The 18,722-nt window shown below is 42.2% G+C and overlaps 1 long non-coding RNA gene across 1 annotated transcript; it reads left to right on the top strand.

Moving 5' to 3' along the window:
* Positions 1-3,210: 3,210 nt before the first annotated feature.
* Positions 3,211-15,868, top strand: LOC308334378. The gene is made up of 3 exons (XR_013965893.1): positions 3,211-3,379; positions 3,755-4,015; positions 15,806-15,868. It is a non-coding gene; the product is annotated as an uncharacterized lncRNA (long non-coding RNA).
* The last annotated feature ends 2,854 nt before the right edge of the window (positions 15,869-18,722 follow it).

The raw sequence follows: 18,722 nt of genomic DNA, 5'->3' as shown, positions 1-18,722 counted from the left end.
GGTAAGAATATTCTATTAAACTTTACAGTTAATGAGAAGTAAAAGGAATTTTAACAGGTAACCATTGGGCACCACCCTACTTGGGAACGATGCTAGTCGGGAACAATGCAAGTTTAAAATACACGCCCACCCAGTTATGCGATACCCGTTGTACCTGTGTTAGAGTAACCTTGTTCCTGTCTGTCTGTGTCCCTTATGTTATTAAATTGTATCTTGTTTAAATTTCAGTCTCAAGTACTGTTCAGTCTGTTACTAAATATTCTATGTGAAGCATTGCATCGAATGAATTTCAACAGAGAAGCATGTGCAATACAGAGACACATTGAAAATATTTATTTTATTGCCATAATAATACCCAACAAACTTATCACACATTGCATATTTTCCTCATACAGTATCATGCAGCAAACATTTATCCTCAATATCAACACCTATGTTTTTGTCTTCCAAGTCCCATGTGCCAGCTGGCCCCCAGACAATGTTACTGCCAGTCTGGTGTGTCCCAACTCAGCCCATGTGACCTGGGTAGGAAGCCCCAGTGCCACAGCTTACAATGTGACAGCGGTGGGCCAGGATGGACAAGTACATGACTGCAACACCAACAGTACCAGCTGTCAGATACCCAACATGCACTGTGGCCAGAACTTCAACATCACAGTGACACCATATTCTGACTCATGTGCTGGGAATCCCAGCATTCCTTATCAGTTCTTTGCAGGTACAGAGCAGGAACAAGTCCTAAGATCTAAAATCGATGTACTATTATTAGACTTATTCAAATATTCTCCCCATACTTTGGGTTCAGTTCAAGGAAACATGAAAGAGAATAAACTTACATTTTTCTCCACTTCTTACCTCTTATGTCTCCAGGTCCCTGCCCGCCTAGTAATGTTTCTGTTTCTACATTATGCGGAGTTAGCAACGTGTCCTGGTCCCCTGACAGAGGAGCAGACATGTACATAGCAACAGCAACAACACATGATGGAGACATCTACACCTGTGACTCAGGCAATGCAAACTCCTGCTCTTTCACTGATCTAGACTGTGGTGAAAACTACTCTGTCACTGTTGTAGCTGTGGACAGAGGTTGTCACAGTCAACCAAGTTCAGCTGTGTATCTGAAAACAGGTGAGAAGATGTTCACCAAAGGCGCCGTAATTCTGATTTTGAAGCGTTAGGTCATTTTCTCTGTGGGGGTCATCTTAATTCAATTGAATGACTGAAAAATATTTGAAAAAATATATATGGAATGCACAATTGAGTAAAGGGAGGAAGGAAGAAATACGTTGCTCCATTTCTCTTTATTCATTTTGAGATTCAAATCATGTTCATTTACATTTTGCTTCATTATATCTTGAAGCCCAGTTAGATTTTATCTTCTTAGCTCATAACATTATGGCTTTAATCATGCTTATCTTTGGAATTGTCTTCTCTTTGTAGTGCCATGTGTTGCTACCAACATCTCTGTAGCTCCTGAATGTATCAGCAACAGTGCTGTTGTGTCCTGGTCTGGCCACAAAGGAGCAGTACAGTACTATGTTTCTGCCTCAAGTAGTAAAGACAATGCCACCTTCCTGTCCTCTGAACTCCATTGTACTCTTACAAGCATCATGTGTGGCACCATCTACACTATAGACGTTAAGGCTATCAATGGCAACTGCTCCAGTGACCCGAGTCCGGCCTTGACATTCAGTTCAGGTATGAGATGGAGAACATTACATGCATGCTCACACACACACACACACACACACACACACACACACACACACACACACGTGCGCACGCATACACGTCTTGTAAACCTGTGATGTGACAAAAACGATGATTCTGATTAACTTTCTCACTCTTTTTCTTTCTCTTCCCAGCCCCATGTGCTCCATATAATGTTACTGCCAATCTGGTGTGTCCCAACCATGTGACCTCACTGACCTGGGTAGGAAGCCCCAGTGCCACAGCTTACAATGTGACAGCGGTGGGCCAGGATGGACAAGTACATGACTGCAACACCAACAGTACCAGCTGTCAGATACCCAACATGCACTGTGGCCAGAACTTCACCATCACAGTGACACCATATGCTGACTCATGTGCTGGGAATCCCAGCATTCCTTATCACTTCAGTGCAGGTAAAAAGATGGAACAAGATTACTCTAAAGGCTATGTACTAATTCTAACAACATCCAAAACAGAACATTTTCAATTTTCAATTTGCATGAAAAACATGAAAGACAATAATCTTTCTTTCTCACAATTTCTTCCCTCCATCTCTCCAGGTCCCTGCCCCCCCGGTAATGTCTCTGTTTCTGCATCATGTGGGGCTAGCACAGTGTCCTGGTCCCCTCTACCAGGAGCAGATATGTACATAGCAACAGCAACAGCACATGATGGGCACGAACACACCTGTAACGCAAGCATTGTAAACTCCTGCTCTTTCACTGATCTACACTGTGGTGAAAACTACTCTGTCAGTGTTGTAGCTGTTGACAGAGGTTGTCACAGTGAACCAAGTTCAGCTGTGGAACTGAAAACAGGTGAGATGATGGTCACTAACGACTGTGTAATGCTGACCGGAGCATTTACACGTTCTTCAGTACGATATAATTTAAATGTTGGTATCAGGATGTCTGACTTAATTACTAAATGCATTACTTAATTACTAATTTAATTTCCGTGAATACATCAAATATATTTACCTCTTTCTCTTCCTAGTACCATGTGCCCCAGTGAATGTTAGTGCCAGTCTGGCGTGTCCCAACACAGCCCATGTGACCTGGGCAGGAAGCTCCAGTGCCACATCTTACAATGTGACGGCAGTGGGTCATGATGGACACATACATGACTGCTCCACCAACAGTACCAGCTGTCAGATACCCAACATGCACTGTGGCCAGAACGTTACCATCACAGTGACACCATATGCTGACTCATGTGCTGGGAATCCCAGCATTCCTTATCACTTCAGTGCAGGTAAAAAGATGGAACAAGATTACTCTAAAGGCTATGTACTAATTCTAACAACATCCAAAACAGAACATTTTGAATGGTCTAATTGCAATTTGCATGAAATACATGAAAGACAATAATCTTTCTTTCTCACAATTTCTTCCCTCCATCTCTCCAGGTCCCTGCCCCCCCGGTAATGTCTCTGTTTCTGCATCATGTGGGGCTAGCACAGTGTCCTGGTCCCCTCTACCAGGAGCAGATATGTACATAGCAACAGCAACAGCACATGATGGACACGAACACACCTGTAACGCAAGCATTGTAAACTCCTGCTCTTTCACTGATCTACACTGTGGTGAAAACTACTCTGTCAGTGTTGTAGCTGTTGACGGAGGTTGTCACACAGAACCAAGTCCAGCTGTGGAACTGATAACAGGTTAGAAGATGTTGATCGAACACTATAACATGACTTATTAGGTAATTTTCCCCTCTGAGTCGATTTAATTATATTGAATGGTTAAAAACATCTATGATTTAGTAAGTGGAGGAAGGAAAGATTAAGTTTGCCACCCCACAATGTAAAATCATTGTAGAATTGGGAACACAAATAATACAACATGATTCAGCAAAAAATATTTCTCATAACTTCTTGCTCCATGTCCTGTCACTGATTTGGAGATTCTAATCATAATTATTTACATTTTCTACATGAGATCTCAGAGCCTGCCCAGATATGTTTTATTTTCTCCCCCAATGTTCCATCCTCATATTATTTCTGTACAATGTTTAACTCTGTATCCATCCTTTGCAGTGCCATGTGTTCCTACCAGCGTCTCGGTAGCTGCTCTTGACTGTATCAGCAACACTGCTGTTGTGTCCTGGTCTGCCAGCAAGGGGGCAGTACAGTACTCTGTTTCTGCCTCAAGTAGTAAAGTCAATGCCACCTGCCTGTCCTCTGAATTCCATTGTACTCTTACAAGCATCATGTGTGGCACCACCTACACTATAGACGTTAAGGCTATCAATGGCAACTGCTCCAGTGACCCGAGTCCGGCCTTGACATTCAGTTCAGGTATGAGATGGAGAACATTGCATGCATGCTCACACACACACACACACACACACACACACACACACACACAGTGTAAACTCACAAATGTGTTTATACATTTATGTTTACTAGCTAACGCAAATTAAAATGTAATTAAATAAACATGCACATTGGTGTTTCACTAAAAAACAGAACATTACAGTAGGTAATAGCAGTGACATGGCAAAAGTCTTCCCATCATGCACCTATACTATAACCCAACATGCATTGCACTGCATGGACGCGCGTGTCACGTGATCAGGCGTAGCCAATCAGACGAAGGAATTTGCGGTGCGATGCTGCTAGGGGCAGTAGAAGAGAATAAAGTCAATCAAAATATGCAAGCCCATTGAAGGTGCTGAAAGAAGCCTACATTGATGGCACAGCACAGATCAATGCCGGGCGAGGGGCGTGGAGGCACGCGGAGTGCCGTCGTGTTTGGTGATAGAAGTGGGGGCAGTGTTTAGCGTAGCACAAGTGCTACAGTATAGCCATTACCATAGTACTTGGAGGCCTGTACATGACATCAGTGAGTACTATGATGTCCACATAAAAGGGTACACAGCGGGAGGGAGACAGATGGAGATAAACAGACACAGATGCACAATCGCCAATCCGACTTGACTTCCCATTCAGGTCCCATGGTCGATCGGTTGGACGGTTTGCGAGCTATGTGGGACACACATGAACAGACTCACATGCACGCACACACACACACACACACTGTGAATTTATATTTTCCCAAATGTTTCCCACAACAGTGCAACACACAGTGCAAATGTTTGTTTCCAATAATTTAAATAAACTTTGTTTATTGGTTTTTTCACAGAAGCATTATTTAGTTGAAAAACAATAATTGGTGGCATTAACAGCTTCTCTTAATAAACCCCACGAGTATAATGTAGAAGAATAAATACATTAAATTTTCACCCCAAAGAAAAAGGACAACAGAAAACAAAACAAACAAGCCTTAAATACAGGATCAATAGAGCACCAATAGAGGGCGTCAGTCCCCAGGTTCATGTATTTGTTTAGTTGCATTGAAATCGCCATAGGAGGATTTTTAGATTGCTTCATATAAGAACTGTGTTTGAAAAATAAACATGTCACCCCGGCCGCTTCACTCATATGGATATGAAGAATCAACTGACTGAGAGAAAACGCTAATGTTACTGCTGCTGAATTAGTTAGATTTTCGCTAGAAGCAGACTGTATCATATATGAGTGACTGACTGTTGCAAACGATACAGAGACACCTCCCTGACAATAACGCCGAGACAGCTTGTTTATTTTTGGACCACAACGCTTATAGTAGACGATATTAAGATCACCCCATGTTATTCTCCATAGAGAAATTACTTCCGCGAACCAGGGGAATCGAAGGGATGAGCGAGTTACGTCAGGACTTCGGTGCTCTATAAGAGTTGAAAAAATAAAAGGCAGATAAAACAGACAAAACAACACAAGACATCCGACAAACAATTACAAGTACGATACATCCATAATCCGCGGTACATCACAGCAGTCCAATCACAGTATACTTTTAAATCAAAAGTCCAGCAGACCTCACACATCCTCAAACAGAGATTCAATTTCTGAATGAATTGAAAGAATGGACCCCACATCCTCCCAAACTTATCAGAAGAACCATTTAAGGAGAGTCTAATCTTCTACAGTTTTACAAGGTGTCCCTAATCCAGTGTGAAAGGGGAACTACGCACTTAAAGTAACTGATTATATTATTGTGTAGCATCTTTGTTTTGCACACATGCACACACGCGCACACCCGCGCACGCACACACACACACACACACACACACACACACACACACACACACACACTGTGTTAGTTCCTCTTACATAGCGAGCCCCTTCCCTGTGTCATTCTTCTTCTGTAACATTAGCCTGAGCTTTTGAACCGCGCAGAATGAATGGGCCTGTAGTGAATGTCAGTCAAATGCCACTGCTGTGTGAGGCCTTATTCATCAGAGACTCTCTCTCTCTCTCTCTCTCTCTTTCTCACACACACACACACACACACACACACAAACACACACACACACACACACGCACACGCACACCAGGACCAGTCCACCGAGAGACAGCGATGCTATTCTTTTGACAGCACTGTTGCTACAGTTTTTGTCCTGTTTTGCAAAATGTTATATTATTACTGTATGAGTTTCTCATATAGGGGATTGTTCTCATATACAGTATACTGTACACTACTTAATTTCAAGCAATGACACTAGTATAGTCACACTGCATGTATTATGTGCTTGAGTACGCTTGATTAATGCATTAAATTCAGATATTCTCTGTAACAGATGGTAATCAAGAGTCCTCTCCTCTCCTCTCCTCTCCTCTCCTCTCCTCTCCTCTCCTCTCCTCTCCTCTCCTCTCCTCTCCTCTCCTCTCCTCCAGAACTTGGTTCTCCATCAGGTATAATAGGAGAGACAGTGGGCTCCACTGCTATCCTGCTCTCCTGGACGATGCCTGCAGGTGAAACCAGCTCTATAGATGCATATATCATCAGGTAACCTCACGTATAGTCAGTTTTTTAGTGCGTGCGTGCGTGCATGTGTGCATACGTGCGTTCTTGGACCTAAATCTAATCAGATGCCTTGGCGTGTTATGTAACTTCATGTCTTCAATAAGCCTATAGTCGATTCAGTGATGGGCAACTGATGATGGCCCCTGGATCACATCTGGAATCCACATGTACCCTTCACTGCAGTTTCTCACACTGCATGGTCACCAGACTAGATAATTGTCTTTGATTTAAAAACAAATATGCAAGGGATGACGAGGCGGTAGTTGTTGAAAAATAAGGATGTTTAATCATCCTGAAGGGCATTATTTCTAAACAACTACTGCCATGCCATACATTATCCTGCTTATTACATGGCTACTTTATGAAAAAATGAATGAATTGAGCCAAAACTAACAACAAAACAAGGTATTTCCTTGCTTACGTTAGTCTCCTCCCCTTAGTGACGGTAGTCACACCACTTCCGTTTCATCTTTACAGTCGTGCAAATGTATCCTAATATAAATATAAATCATCTAAGCATATACAGCTTGCTGCTTAGCAGAAAAGGAAATTAAAAAATAAAATATTTTATATAACGGAAATGGCAGATTCCTTACTCAGATTTCAGGTGTAGTTCCAGACTATATAGCATTCGGAGATTGTGGAATAGTTGTCTGGCTACGTGAGACTGACATAGAAACAGAGGGATTTAGAAGACATTCCTAGAATTGTCCTCAGGTCTAAATGGGTTAAGTCGTAGAAATTACAATATATAACTATATATATATTATTTAGTAGTCTTCAAGGGACAAGAAGGTGGCGCCAGGTCTTCTTTACGGAAGAAGGCTTATAACGGCTGAATAACTTTGTATTCTTTTAGGTACAAGGAGGTGTGTCCTTACCTTGAGTCGGCCTACCATGAGGTGGCTACCACTGATGACCTTCCGGAGACTCTCCTCAATAACCTCAGTCCAGGCTCTACGTATGACGTACAGGTAACGTGTACACAATACACATACGCTATAGAGCGTCGCAGTCCCGTCCCCTTTCAGAACGACGAGTGGCCCAGGAAATGATTTTCCATTCATTTTCTCCATAGGCTTTTCAAAAAGTATTACGGTTACGCCGCGGACAAAGCCAACTCGGATCGTGATAAATCATGACAATAATTACAATGTTTTGGGCCGATCAAATAATTAGTAAGAAGAAAAACAAAACAAATAGTGTTATAGTATCCTGCCTTTATTTTCTTCTTTCAATTTATTTGATCGGCACAAAATATTGTGTTTGTTTGTTCTGATTTGTCACGATCCGAGTTGGCTTTGTCCGCGGCGTAAGCGTCTTTATATAAATGCTTTTTGAAAAGCCTATGGAGAAAATGAATGGAGAATCATTTCCTGGGCCACTCTGAACGTTGCGACGCTCTATAGACATACCGGTAATACATATCATCACTGTTGGGCAGAAACCTTAACTGCTACTGTTCAGGAAACAAAACAAAACCACTATGGATCCAGTGTAGTTTAATCATAACCTCTTGTTAATAACTTGTTGGTCTTGCGTGGCCAGACTGTTGCCTCTTGCACTTTTCACATGCTTCCGTCACATCATACATTCAGTCTCCATCACGGGAGCTCTGATGATGAGCAAGCGATAAAGCAGAAGTAAAGCCTCCTCCCCACTTCCCATTTGTCTTTACAGGAGCGCAAATGATCTTAACCCATTCTGACCTGAGATCAGATTCATACGAGGTTTCCACGGGACACACACTGGTCTGATTAACCCATTCTGACCTGAGATCAGATTCTAAAAATGTCAGTCGTTCTTCGAATTTTTCAAAAATAGCAGACCTACAAGCTCGTAGCGCGCCACTCGGTGGCGCGATATGAGCTTGTAGATCTGCTATTTTTCAATAGGTAAAGCATAACATGATGCTAACACCAAAATGGGTGCCCGGTCAGAATGGGTTAATGAAAATCGAAATCGTCTAAGCATAGCATATATTATAGCTTTCTGCTTAGCAGAAATTAAAAAATATTTAAAAAAATAAAATAAACAAACATAAAAAGATATTTTAAAATATATTTTCGTGAACGGAAATGCCAGCTTCCTTGCTCGGATTTCAGGAGGTAGTTCCAGACTGTCACTCTACAGTGTAGATACTATACTGTGTAGAGTCTACACAGTATAGCATTCAGAAATTGTGGAATAGTTGTCTGGCTATGCAAGACTAATAGCTTGTTAATCTTCTTTGTATCTGGTGTCCCTAACTTGAACATTTCATTACAGGCAAAACATTTAAAAGTAAAATAGTGAAAATAGTAGATCTACAAGCTCACAACGATTTGCATGGCAATGCATTGCAAGCTTGTAGATCTGCTATTTTTGCTACTATTGTGCGTAAGAAGATGACATTCTGTAGATACAATGTTTCTGCCATACACACGTGTGTAGCAGAGTATATCCCTTTGGCTTAGTGGTTAAGATGTTGGCTTTCCACGTGGGAGACCCGGGTACGATTCCCGGGTGTTAGAATGGTGCCGTGACCTGGATCGGGTTTCCCCGTGGGAGGAGGTCAAAGGGGGGGGTGAGTGTAGCAGAGTGGCTCACAACCTCAGCCTGATGGCCTCCAAAGTTTAATATCTCCCCCGAGCCATGGTGGTATCCCTTTGGCTTAGTGGTTAAGATGTTGACTTTCCACGTGGGAGACCCAGGTATGACCCCAAGGTTACGTGCACAGTGCACACACAGCGACACAGGTACATAAATAAATAAATGAAAGCACAAACAAACACAAACATAGTCATACATTCTGTACATACTTTTCTTTTTCTTTTTTTTAAAGAGCACAGTCACATACAGCATACTGCTCTTAACACTGATGTGTGTGCTCTTAACACTGATGTGTGTGCTCCAGAGTGAAGCAGATTCCATGTGACGAGTCTCTATTCTCTTGATCTGGCTGAATAATTGATTTTGATTGAATTATTGATCAGGTAAACAGATCTATGGATCACCCATGGCTCTTTCCACTGTCTGTTGTCGTTGAGCTTGAATGTGATCACGCTTATTAGTTTTCAGAATTCATTAACCTGCGTGACCTTCATAGAGCGGGACATTATGTGAGGAGACAAACAATGATTGTGTGTGTATACTGCATTTGTGTGTGCGCATGCATGCCTGTGTGTGTGTATCATGTTACCTTAGACTTAGACTTGTCAATGCGTGGTTCCATCAAACCTCTCTTCTACAGTACTTAGCAGTTACATTTATTAATACTGCACATTGTTGCAATGTAATTCTACGAATGAGCTAAATGTAGCCTACTCAAAATGTTCAAGCAGGCAAACAAGCAATTATTTGTCCACACAGATACACATGGGTACAGTATGCACTACTGTATTTTAACAACATAAAATACAGAGCCCACCGCAGCTCAGAGCATGTGTGGGGTGCACGCTGGGTCTTAGTCTAGTCTACCTTTTCACGGCAGCTCATTTGGGACAAAACACTGTGCAGCGTATCTGGTCATTATGAGATGTGTAGAAAAAAAAAGATATTTTCGAGCGATAAAAATAAGTGATTTAGAGTAAGAGCTGCAGTGTGCTCTGGATTATATTATTATTTAACAGGTCATTTCGATGGTTAAAAAGAACGGCTAGAAAGCTGATGAAACAGATTTCTAGTCGTGCTTTTTAACCACGATATTGGAACGGCTAATCAAAACAAAGAATTCAGCCGTGCTTTTCTCGGCTATATATAGCCTATATAGGCGCTATATATATATACTGTATGTATAAGGTGCGTGAGCATAATGCCGCTGTGTACTATGCATTATACATATTTAAGGACATTATTGAAGGTGCAGGGCATTATTCTACAACGTGAGGTTGGCCGTGCCCACATACCTGTATGTGATAGAAATATTTCTGTATTAAGGACTGTATAAGGACTGTATGTAATAAATAAGTATGTGTATCTGAAAGAATAAGAATATCCCAGCCAATGCTGGGTACTAAAACCGGAACCATACATTGCGAAGCATGCATGCCCACTTAGCCACCTAAAGTAATATGGATTAACTATCCTTTGTTTTTCTTTTAAGTGTACCTGCAGTTGAGTATACAATACATGTCTGTGCTATCTTTATCAGTTGTAGTAGGTTAGCCACCCGTAGTGTATGTCAGCTTTATGACACAGGTAATGTTACACAACCACACTGGACCCTGTGTAAAAGGCTACTGTAGTATTGGTGTAGTTATCTTATTGATCAGCACTCACTGCATGTGTTGTTCATGTTCTCATCAACACCTAGTGGAGCTACAGGCAAACACAATGGATCTTATGACTGTGCCATGAATTAATAATACGAAGTAATACCTCTCTGCTCTTCCTGCCTTGTTGATTTTGTCGACTACCTTTTTTCACTGACAGAAACTAAATAAGAACAGAATACAAACTAAAGCTATGACTAAATATACTGAAAATTACGTCAACAAATTAAAACTTCACTAAAATGTTGGGGAGGGACTAGTGGAAAGAGATCGTTTTATGTTTGTTGTGCTCTGATAGCAGATGTACAAGCTCACACACAATTTTCAGCATGCAACCATCTAAGTGTAAAATCTGCCATTACGCCATCAAGGCCCTCATTTTTGTTGACAAAATCGACTGTAGATTTAGTCGACTAAAATCGTATGATATTTAGTCGACTAAAACTAGACTGACACTAAAACATTTCAGGTGACTAAAGTATGGTAAAACTAAATAAATTTGTATTCAAAAGACTATGACTAAAACTAATCAAAATTTGCAAAATCAACACTGCTACCTCCTCCGCATAGGCAGAATTCCTTTTCGGGTTTATGATCCGTTCGGGAGAGGATGATATCGTTTTGTCATGTTGTAGTCATTGTTTTGTAGTCATCAGGCAGGAACCATCAATCTGGAACTTCCTTTTCCTCAAACCGATTTGTCTCAATAAAAGCCGCAGGCTACGAGAGCTGTTATTGTTATTGGTTTGAGGGAAAGGAAGTTCCATATTGATGGTTCCTGCCTGATTACTACAAAACAATGACAACAGTAACGGTAATTATCATCCGCTCCAGACCGGTTTGAGGTTCACACAGACCAGGCTTTCCTCTGAGGTGGAAAGCCTGGTAACGCAAGGTTACCCCTCCCCTAATCCTCTCCCCTGTCCATGTGTTCCTTTTCTCTCACCCTCCAACTCTTCTCTTTTCTCTTCACCCCCCCCCCCCTCCCTCTCCTCTAGGTAGCAGCTCAAAGTCATGCTGGAAGGAACGGATCGTTCAGCAAGTCTTTGTACTTCAAGACGGCGGAGGCCCGTGGGTATCCATCCATAGCTATACACAGTGTTAATGTCACATGTTGCATATCATGTGTTCTGTATAGACTAGAGTATGGGCTCCCTCTTGCGCCACCCTTATCCCTTATCCCTTATCCCTAAACGTATTTGCCATTTTTTTACTATTTTGAAAAAGATTTTAAAATTGTTCAACTGGTCGATCTACATTGAGACATTGTGAGCTTATAGATTGACTATTTAAACTATTAAAGAAATGTTTTTCAAAATAGTTAAAAAAGCTAAGAAGTTTAGGGATAAGGGGTAAGGCACGGGCGAAAATAGGGTATTTTATGTGCCTGGCTGGCTGTATGGTGGTGTCTGGTTGTCAGAGTCTGTGTATGTCTATTTTCAACTTTATATATGTTGGCACTATACCTATTCTTGACTGTGTTTGTGTGTGTGTGTGTGTGTGTGTGTGTGTGTGTGTGTGTGTGTGTGTGCACACGCGTGTGTGCGCATGCTTGTGTAAGTGTTTGTTTGATGAAGAGAAAAGCCAATCTAAATCCTGCTCTGTTTCAACTGAGATAATGCTGTATGGAGAAGGTGCCTTGTGCCATCAAGTGTAAATTGTGAAGCCCTTTGCAATATAATTTATGGATTCAAACAAAGCATTTAAAGTGTGTGTGTGTGTGTGTGTGTGTGTGTGTGTGTGTGTGTGTGTGTGTGTGTGTGTGTGCGCGTACATGCGTGTCCTGCAGCTCCAGGCATGGTGACCAACCTGACCGCGTTCGCTTACAACCACACGTTCGTGGTGGTCACCTGGTTCCTCCCGCACCGCACCAACGGCCTCATCACCAAGTTCGCCGTGAAGGTCAACCACGCCCGGACCGCGAAGACGGTTCGCACGCTGGAGCTCAACGCCGAGGACATCATGATGGGAGCGCTGCCGCACTGCAACGTAAGGCGCGCATCAAAGTGTCCTGAGTGGGTTCCAAATGGCCCCGTACAGGTCTGTAACTCTGAGAGTTGTACACTCTCAGAGTTATGCTCAGAGTTATGGGCGTCCTTGAAATTAAATAGTTTGAGAACCACTGCACACTCAGTGGAACAGAGCCTTAATTAGTATCATCGGTAACACCTGTAAAGGAAGTAGGGAAGTGGCCTGCAGGTAGGAAGAGTTATTCTGTGTGCATAATTGCATATAGCCCATTAGAAGACCATTTTAAGAGCAGGGAGATACAGTGGAAAACTGAAACCACAGGGGAAGCAGAGCCTCCTGTTGGTGGTGCAGCTCGGGTGGGATGGAACAATGAAGCTCATATGAAGCTGCATTATATGTGACAACAAGAGGAGCACGTACAGCAGAATGAAGTGAGCTTAAATATAAGCCACCAGCTGCTTGACATGTCACAGTTGCATAACCAACACAGTCGTGTGTGTGTGTGCCCCACTCCAGTTACAGTATATCTGCCTCAACTAGCTTTCAAGCTACAAATTATTCATCCGCCATCTCTCAATTTGTCTGCCTATTGGGGTCTTTCTTCTCTCAGAAGTTCTTACAAATAAATTGCGTCATGCATACTGAAATATTGATTGATGTTAGACTAACGGGAGGTCTTAACAATGACACGTTACGATTCCCGCTCGCGCTGTGGGCGCTGGCGGCGTGTCCTCTCCTCCGCGTCATCAATGCCCATATCCGAGCCGGCGTTGGCGAAAGGGGCCTTTCTGTGTGGAGTTTGCATGTTCTCCCCGTGTCCCCTAGGGTAGGTACCTTCACAAAAAACATGCAGTAATCCTGGTCTCTAAACTGCGCCTGATGGAGGGCAAAGGAACTGGTTGGAATAACGTGTTCCTTCCACACGCTACGTCCAACCAGGGAAACTCAAGTCCGTTGCTCTCCCCAGGTTGGCTATTTAAAAAAAACAAAAAAAACAAAACAATGACACGTTACCGTTTTTGCTGTATCATTCTGAACTGCTACAAAGTGCTATACATATAGTGCTACATGCATTGTGCTCTTATAGGATGCAGCTGATATCCTGTCCCGCGGGACTGCGAGCCCATCAGAGGTGACGGCGTCCTCTACCCCTGTCACCCTCTCGGCTGTGCCCCCCGCCACCTCCTGGAATGTACCCATATCTGTCGGAGTGGATGAGCTGCGGCCCCACACGGCGTACCTCTTTGAAGTGTCTGCCTTCACCTCCGATGGCGAGGGTCAAATCGCTTCCACCATGGTCCGCATGCCAGAATCAGGTACACTTATAGGCCCTCATTTATCAAAGGAGTGTAAATTCTGCCTTAAATTCGAGCACGCCCACATCAACGTGACATTGATCAAGTTATCCTTGCACAAAATGCATTTTGAGTAACCACAGCACGCACGCACACACACACACACACACACACACACACACACACACACACACACACACACACACACACACACACACACACACACACACACACACACACACACTTCTTGTAAACCTGTGATGTGACAAAAATAATGATTCTGATTAACTTTCTCACTGTTTTTCTTTCTCTTCCCAGCCCCATGTGCTCCATATAATGTTACTGCCAGTCTGGTGTGTCCCAACTCAACCCATGTGACCTCACTGACCTGGGTAGGAAGCCCCAGTGCCACAGCTTACAATGTGACAGCAGTGGGCCAGGATGGACAAGTACATGACTGCAACACCAACAGTACCAGCTGTCAGATACCCAACATGCACTGTGGCCAGAACTTTACCATCACAGTGACACCATATTCTGACTCATGTGCTGGGAATCCCAGCATTCCTTATCGGTTGATGGCAGGTACAGAGCGGGAACAAGACCTAAAATCTAAAAACGATGTACTATTAGACCAATTAAAATATTCTCCACAACATGAAAGAGAATAAACTTTTCTTTTTCTCCATTTCTTACCTCTTATGTCTCCAGGTCCCTGCCCGCCTAGTAATATTTCTGTTTCTACATTATGCGGAGTTAGCAACGTGTCCTGGTCCCCTGACAGAGGAGCAGACATGTACATAGCAACAGCAACAACACATGATGGAGACATCTACACCTGTGACTCAGGCAATGCAAACTCCTGCTCTTTCACTGATCTAGACTGTGGTGAAAACTACTCTGTCACTGTTGTAGCTGTGGACAGAGGTTGTCACAGTCAACCAAGTTCAGCTGTGTATCTGAAAACAGGTGAGAAGATGTTCACCAAAGGCACGGTAATTCTGATTTTGAAGCGTTAGGTCATTTTCTCTGTGGGACTCAACTAAATTCAATTGAATGACTTAAAATCAGGATATGGAATGCACAATTGAGTAAAGGGAGGAACCAAGAAATACCTTGTTCCATTTCTCTTTATTAATTTTGAGATTCAAATCATGGTTATTTACATTTTGCTTATCTTGAAGCCCAGTTAGATTTTTTCTTCTTAGCTCATCACATTATGGCTTTAATCATGCTTAACTTTGGAATTGTCTTCTCTTTGTAGTGCCATGTGTTGCTACCAACATCTCTGTAGCTCCTGAATGTATCAGCAACAGTGCTGTTGTGTCCTGGTCTGGCCACAAAGGAACAGTACAGTACTATGTTTCTGCCTCAAGTAGTCAAGACAATGCCACCTGCCTGTCCTCTGAACTCCATTGTACTCTTACAAGCATGTGTGGCACCACCTACACTGTACGCGTTAAGGCTATCAATGGCAACTGCTCCAGTGACCATAGTCCGGCATTGACATTCAGCTCAGGTAAGAGATGGAGAACATTACACGCATGCTCGCGCACACACACACACACACACACACACACACACACACACACACACACACACACACACACACACACACACACACACATCATGTAAACCTGTGATGTGACAAAAAAGATGATTCTGATTTACTTTCTTACTCAATGTTTCCTATTCCCAGCCCCGTGTGCTCCATATAATGTTACTGCCAGTCTGGTGTGTCCCAACTCAACCCATGTGACCTCACTGACCTGGGTAGGAAGCCCCAGTGCCACAGCTTACAATGTGACAGCAGTGGGCCAGGATGGACAAATACATGACTGCCACACCAACAGTACCAGCTGTCAGATACCCAACATGCACTGTGGCCAGAACTATACCATCACAGTGACACCATATGCTGACTCATGTGCTGGGAATCCCAGCATTCCTTATCAGTTCATTGCAGGTAAAGTGCGGAAACTAGACTTAATTTCTAAAAACGATGTACTATTAGACTAATTAAACACTTAAGAACATCATCAAGAAGATTGTGGTTTATATTACAAGAGTTGGTCATTTATACTGACAAACTTGATTCCCACAGTATGCCTAATGGATAATTAACATCTTACACTTACTGTCATTTTGTAATCAAATTACTTTTTGCGTACTATTCTGCGGACCACAGAACTACCACAACTCTATGAATACATAGTTGAAGTTGAGATCAGCACTGTTGATGTTGAAGTGTTAAAGCAACTGAAGGACATCGTGGACAACACTAGTCTTCCTGTAAGAGTCAGTGACTCAATAAACATCACAGAAGTCAATATAACCTTCATAGGTAAGAATATTCTATTAAACTTTGCAATTCATTTAGAAGTTAAAGGAAATTAAAATTGTGACCATACATACAATTGTGACCATACATGCGAACGATGCTAGTCAGGAACAATGCAAGTCGGAAATGCATGCCCCCCCCCCACCCCCCCAGTTATGCAATACCAGTTGTATTTACAATAGAGTTGTTCCTGTCTGTCTGTGTCCCTTTTGTTATTAAGTTGTATCTAGATAAGAAATTTCAGTCTCAAGTACTGTACTGTTCCTAAAAAATTCTATGTGAAGCATTGCATATTGAATCAGGAAAATATGTGTTAATCCAGTATTTCATCTTGTACTATTTGCCCACAGAACTTCCACAGCTATATGAATACATAGTTGAAGTTGAGATCAGCACTGTTGATGTTGAAGTGTTACTGCAACTGCAGGACATCTTGGACAACACTAGTCTTCCTATAAGAGTCAGTGACTCAATAAACATCACAGAAGTCAATATAACCTTCATAGGTAAGAATAATCTATTAAACTTAACAATTCATTTAGAAGTTTAATGAAATTAAAATGGTACCCTTTGGGAAATACCATACATGCGAACGATGCTAGTCAGGAACAATGCAAGTCGGAAATGCATGCCCCCCCCACCCCCCCCCCCCCCCCCCCCAGTTATGCAATACCAGTTGTATTTACAATAGAGTTGTTCCTGTCTGTCTGTGTCCCTTTTGTTATTAAGTTGTATCTAGATAAGAAATTTCAGTCTCAAGTACTGTACTGTTCCTAAATATTCTATGTGAAGCATTGCATATTGAATGTGGAAAATATGTGTTAATCCAGTATTTCATCTTGTACTATTTGCCCACAGAACTTCCACAGCTATATGAATACATAGTTGAAGTTGAGATCAACACGGTTGATGTTGAAGTGTTACTGCAACTGCAGGACACCTTGGACAACACTAGTCTTCCCATAAGAATCCATGACTCAATAAACATCACAGAAGTCAATATAACCTTCATAGGTAAGAATATTCTATTAAACTTTACAATTAATGAGAAGTAAAAGGAATTTTAACAGGTAACCATTGGGCACCACCCTACTTGGGAACGATGCTAGTCGGGAACAATGCAAGTTTAAAATACACGCCCACCCAGTTATGCGATACCCGTTGTACCTGTGTTAGAGTAACCTTGTTCCTCTCTGTCTGTGTCCCTTATGTTATTAAATTGTACCTTGTTTAAATTTCAGTCCCAAGTACTGTTCAGTCTGTTACTAAATATTCTATGTGAAGCATTGCATCGAATCAATTTCAACAGAGAAGCATGTGCAATACAGAGACACATTGAAATTGTAAAAAATATTTATTTTATTGCCATAATAATATAATACCCAACAAACTTATCACACATTGCATATTTTCCTCATACAGTATCATGCAGCAAACATTTATCCTCAATGTCAACACCTACGTTTTTGTCTTCCAAGTCCCATGTGCCAGCTGGCCCCCAGACAATGTTACTGCCAGTCTGGTGTGTCCCAACTCAGCCCATGTGACCTGGGTAGGAAGCCCCAGTGCCACAGTTTACAATGTGACAGCGGTGGGCCAGGATGGACAAGTACATGACTGCAACACCAACAGTACCAGCTGTCAGATACCCAACATGCACTGTGGCCAGAACTTCACCATCACAGTGACACCATATGCTGACTCATGTGCTGGGAATCCCAGCATTCCTCTTCACTTCAGTGCAGGTACACAGAGAAAACAATATGTACTAACTATAAAGGTGCCATTTTGGGAAATTAAAAGTGTGGTTGCATTGACACGAGTCACGAGGAATCCACTGGGAACTGAATTCTGTCTTACCATTATATATTTAATATATAATATAATATTATATATTGCGATATCATGTGAAGCATGACAACAGTCACAGTGTGTGAAACATGAAAAAGAATCTCGGACCGAGAACAATAGTGTGTTGCCTATAGCAACCACACTAATATGACTAAAGACTATGCACTAATATTAACAATCTACAACAGACTAATTTGATAGTCTAATTAAGCATACGTTTTGTACTTTTGTTTGATCAATTGAAGCACAAATGAAAGAGAATAATCGTTCTTTCTCTCCACTTCTTCCCTCCATCTCTCCAGGTCCCTGCGCCCCCAGTAATGTTTCTGTTTCTGCATCATGTGGGGCTAGCACAGTGTCCTGGTCCAATGTTTCAGGAGCAGACGCGTACATAGCAACAGCAACAGGACATGATGGACACAAC

This window comes from Protomyctophum bolini (assembly GCF_963924005.1).
Source record: "Protomyctophum bolini genome assembly, chromosome: 19".
In the NCBI taxonomy this organism is placed as follows: Eukaryota; Metazoa; Chordata; class Actinopteri; order Myctophiformes; family Myctophidae; genus Protomyctophum; species Protomyctophum bolini.
Note: the sequence above shows the minus strand (reverse complement) of the source record. Positions and strands in the feature narration are given on the sequence as shown.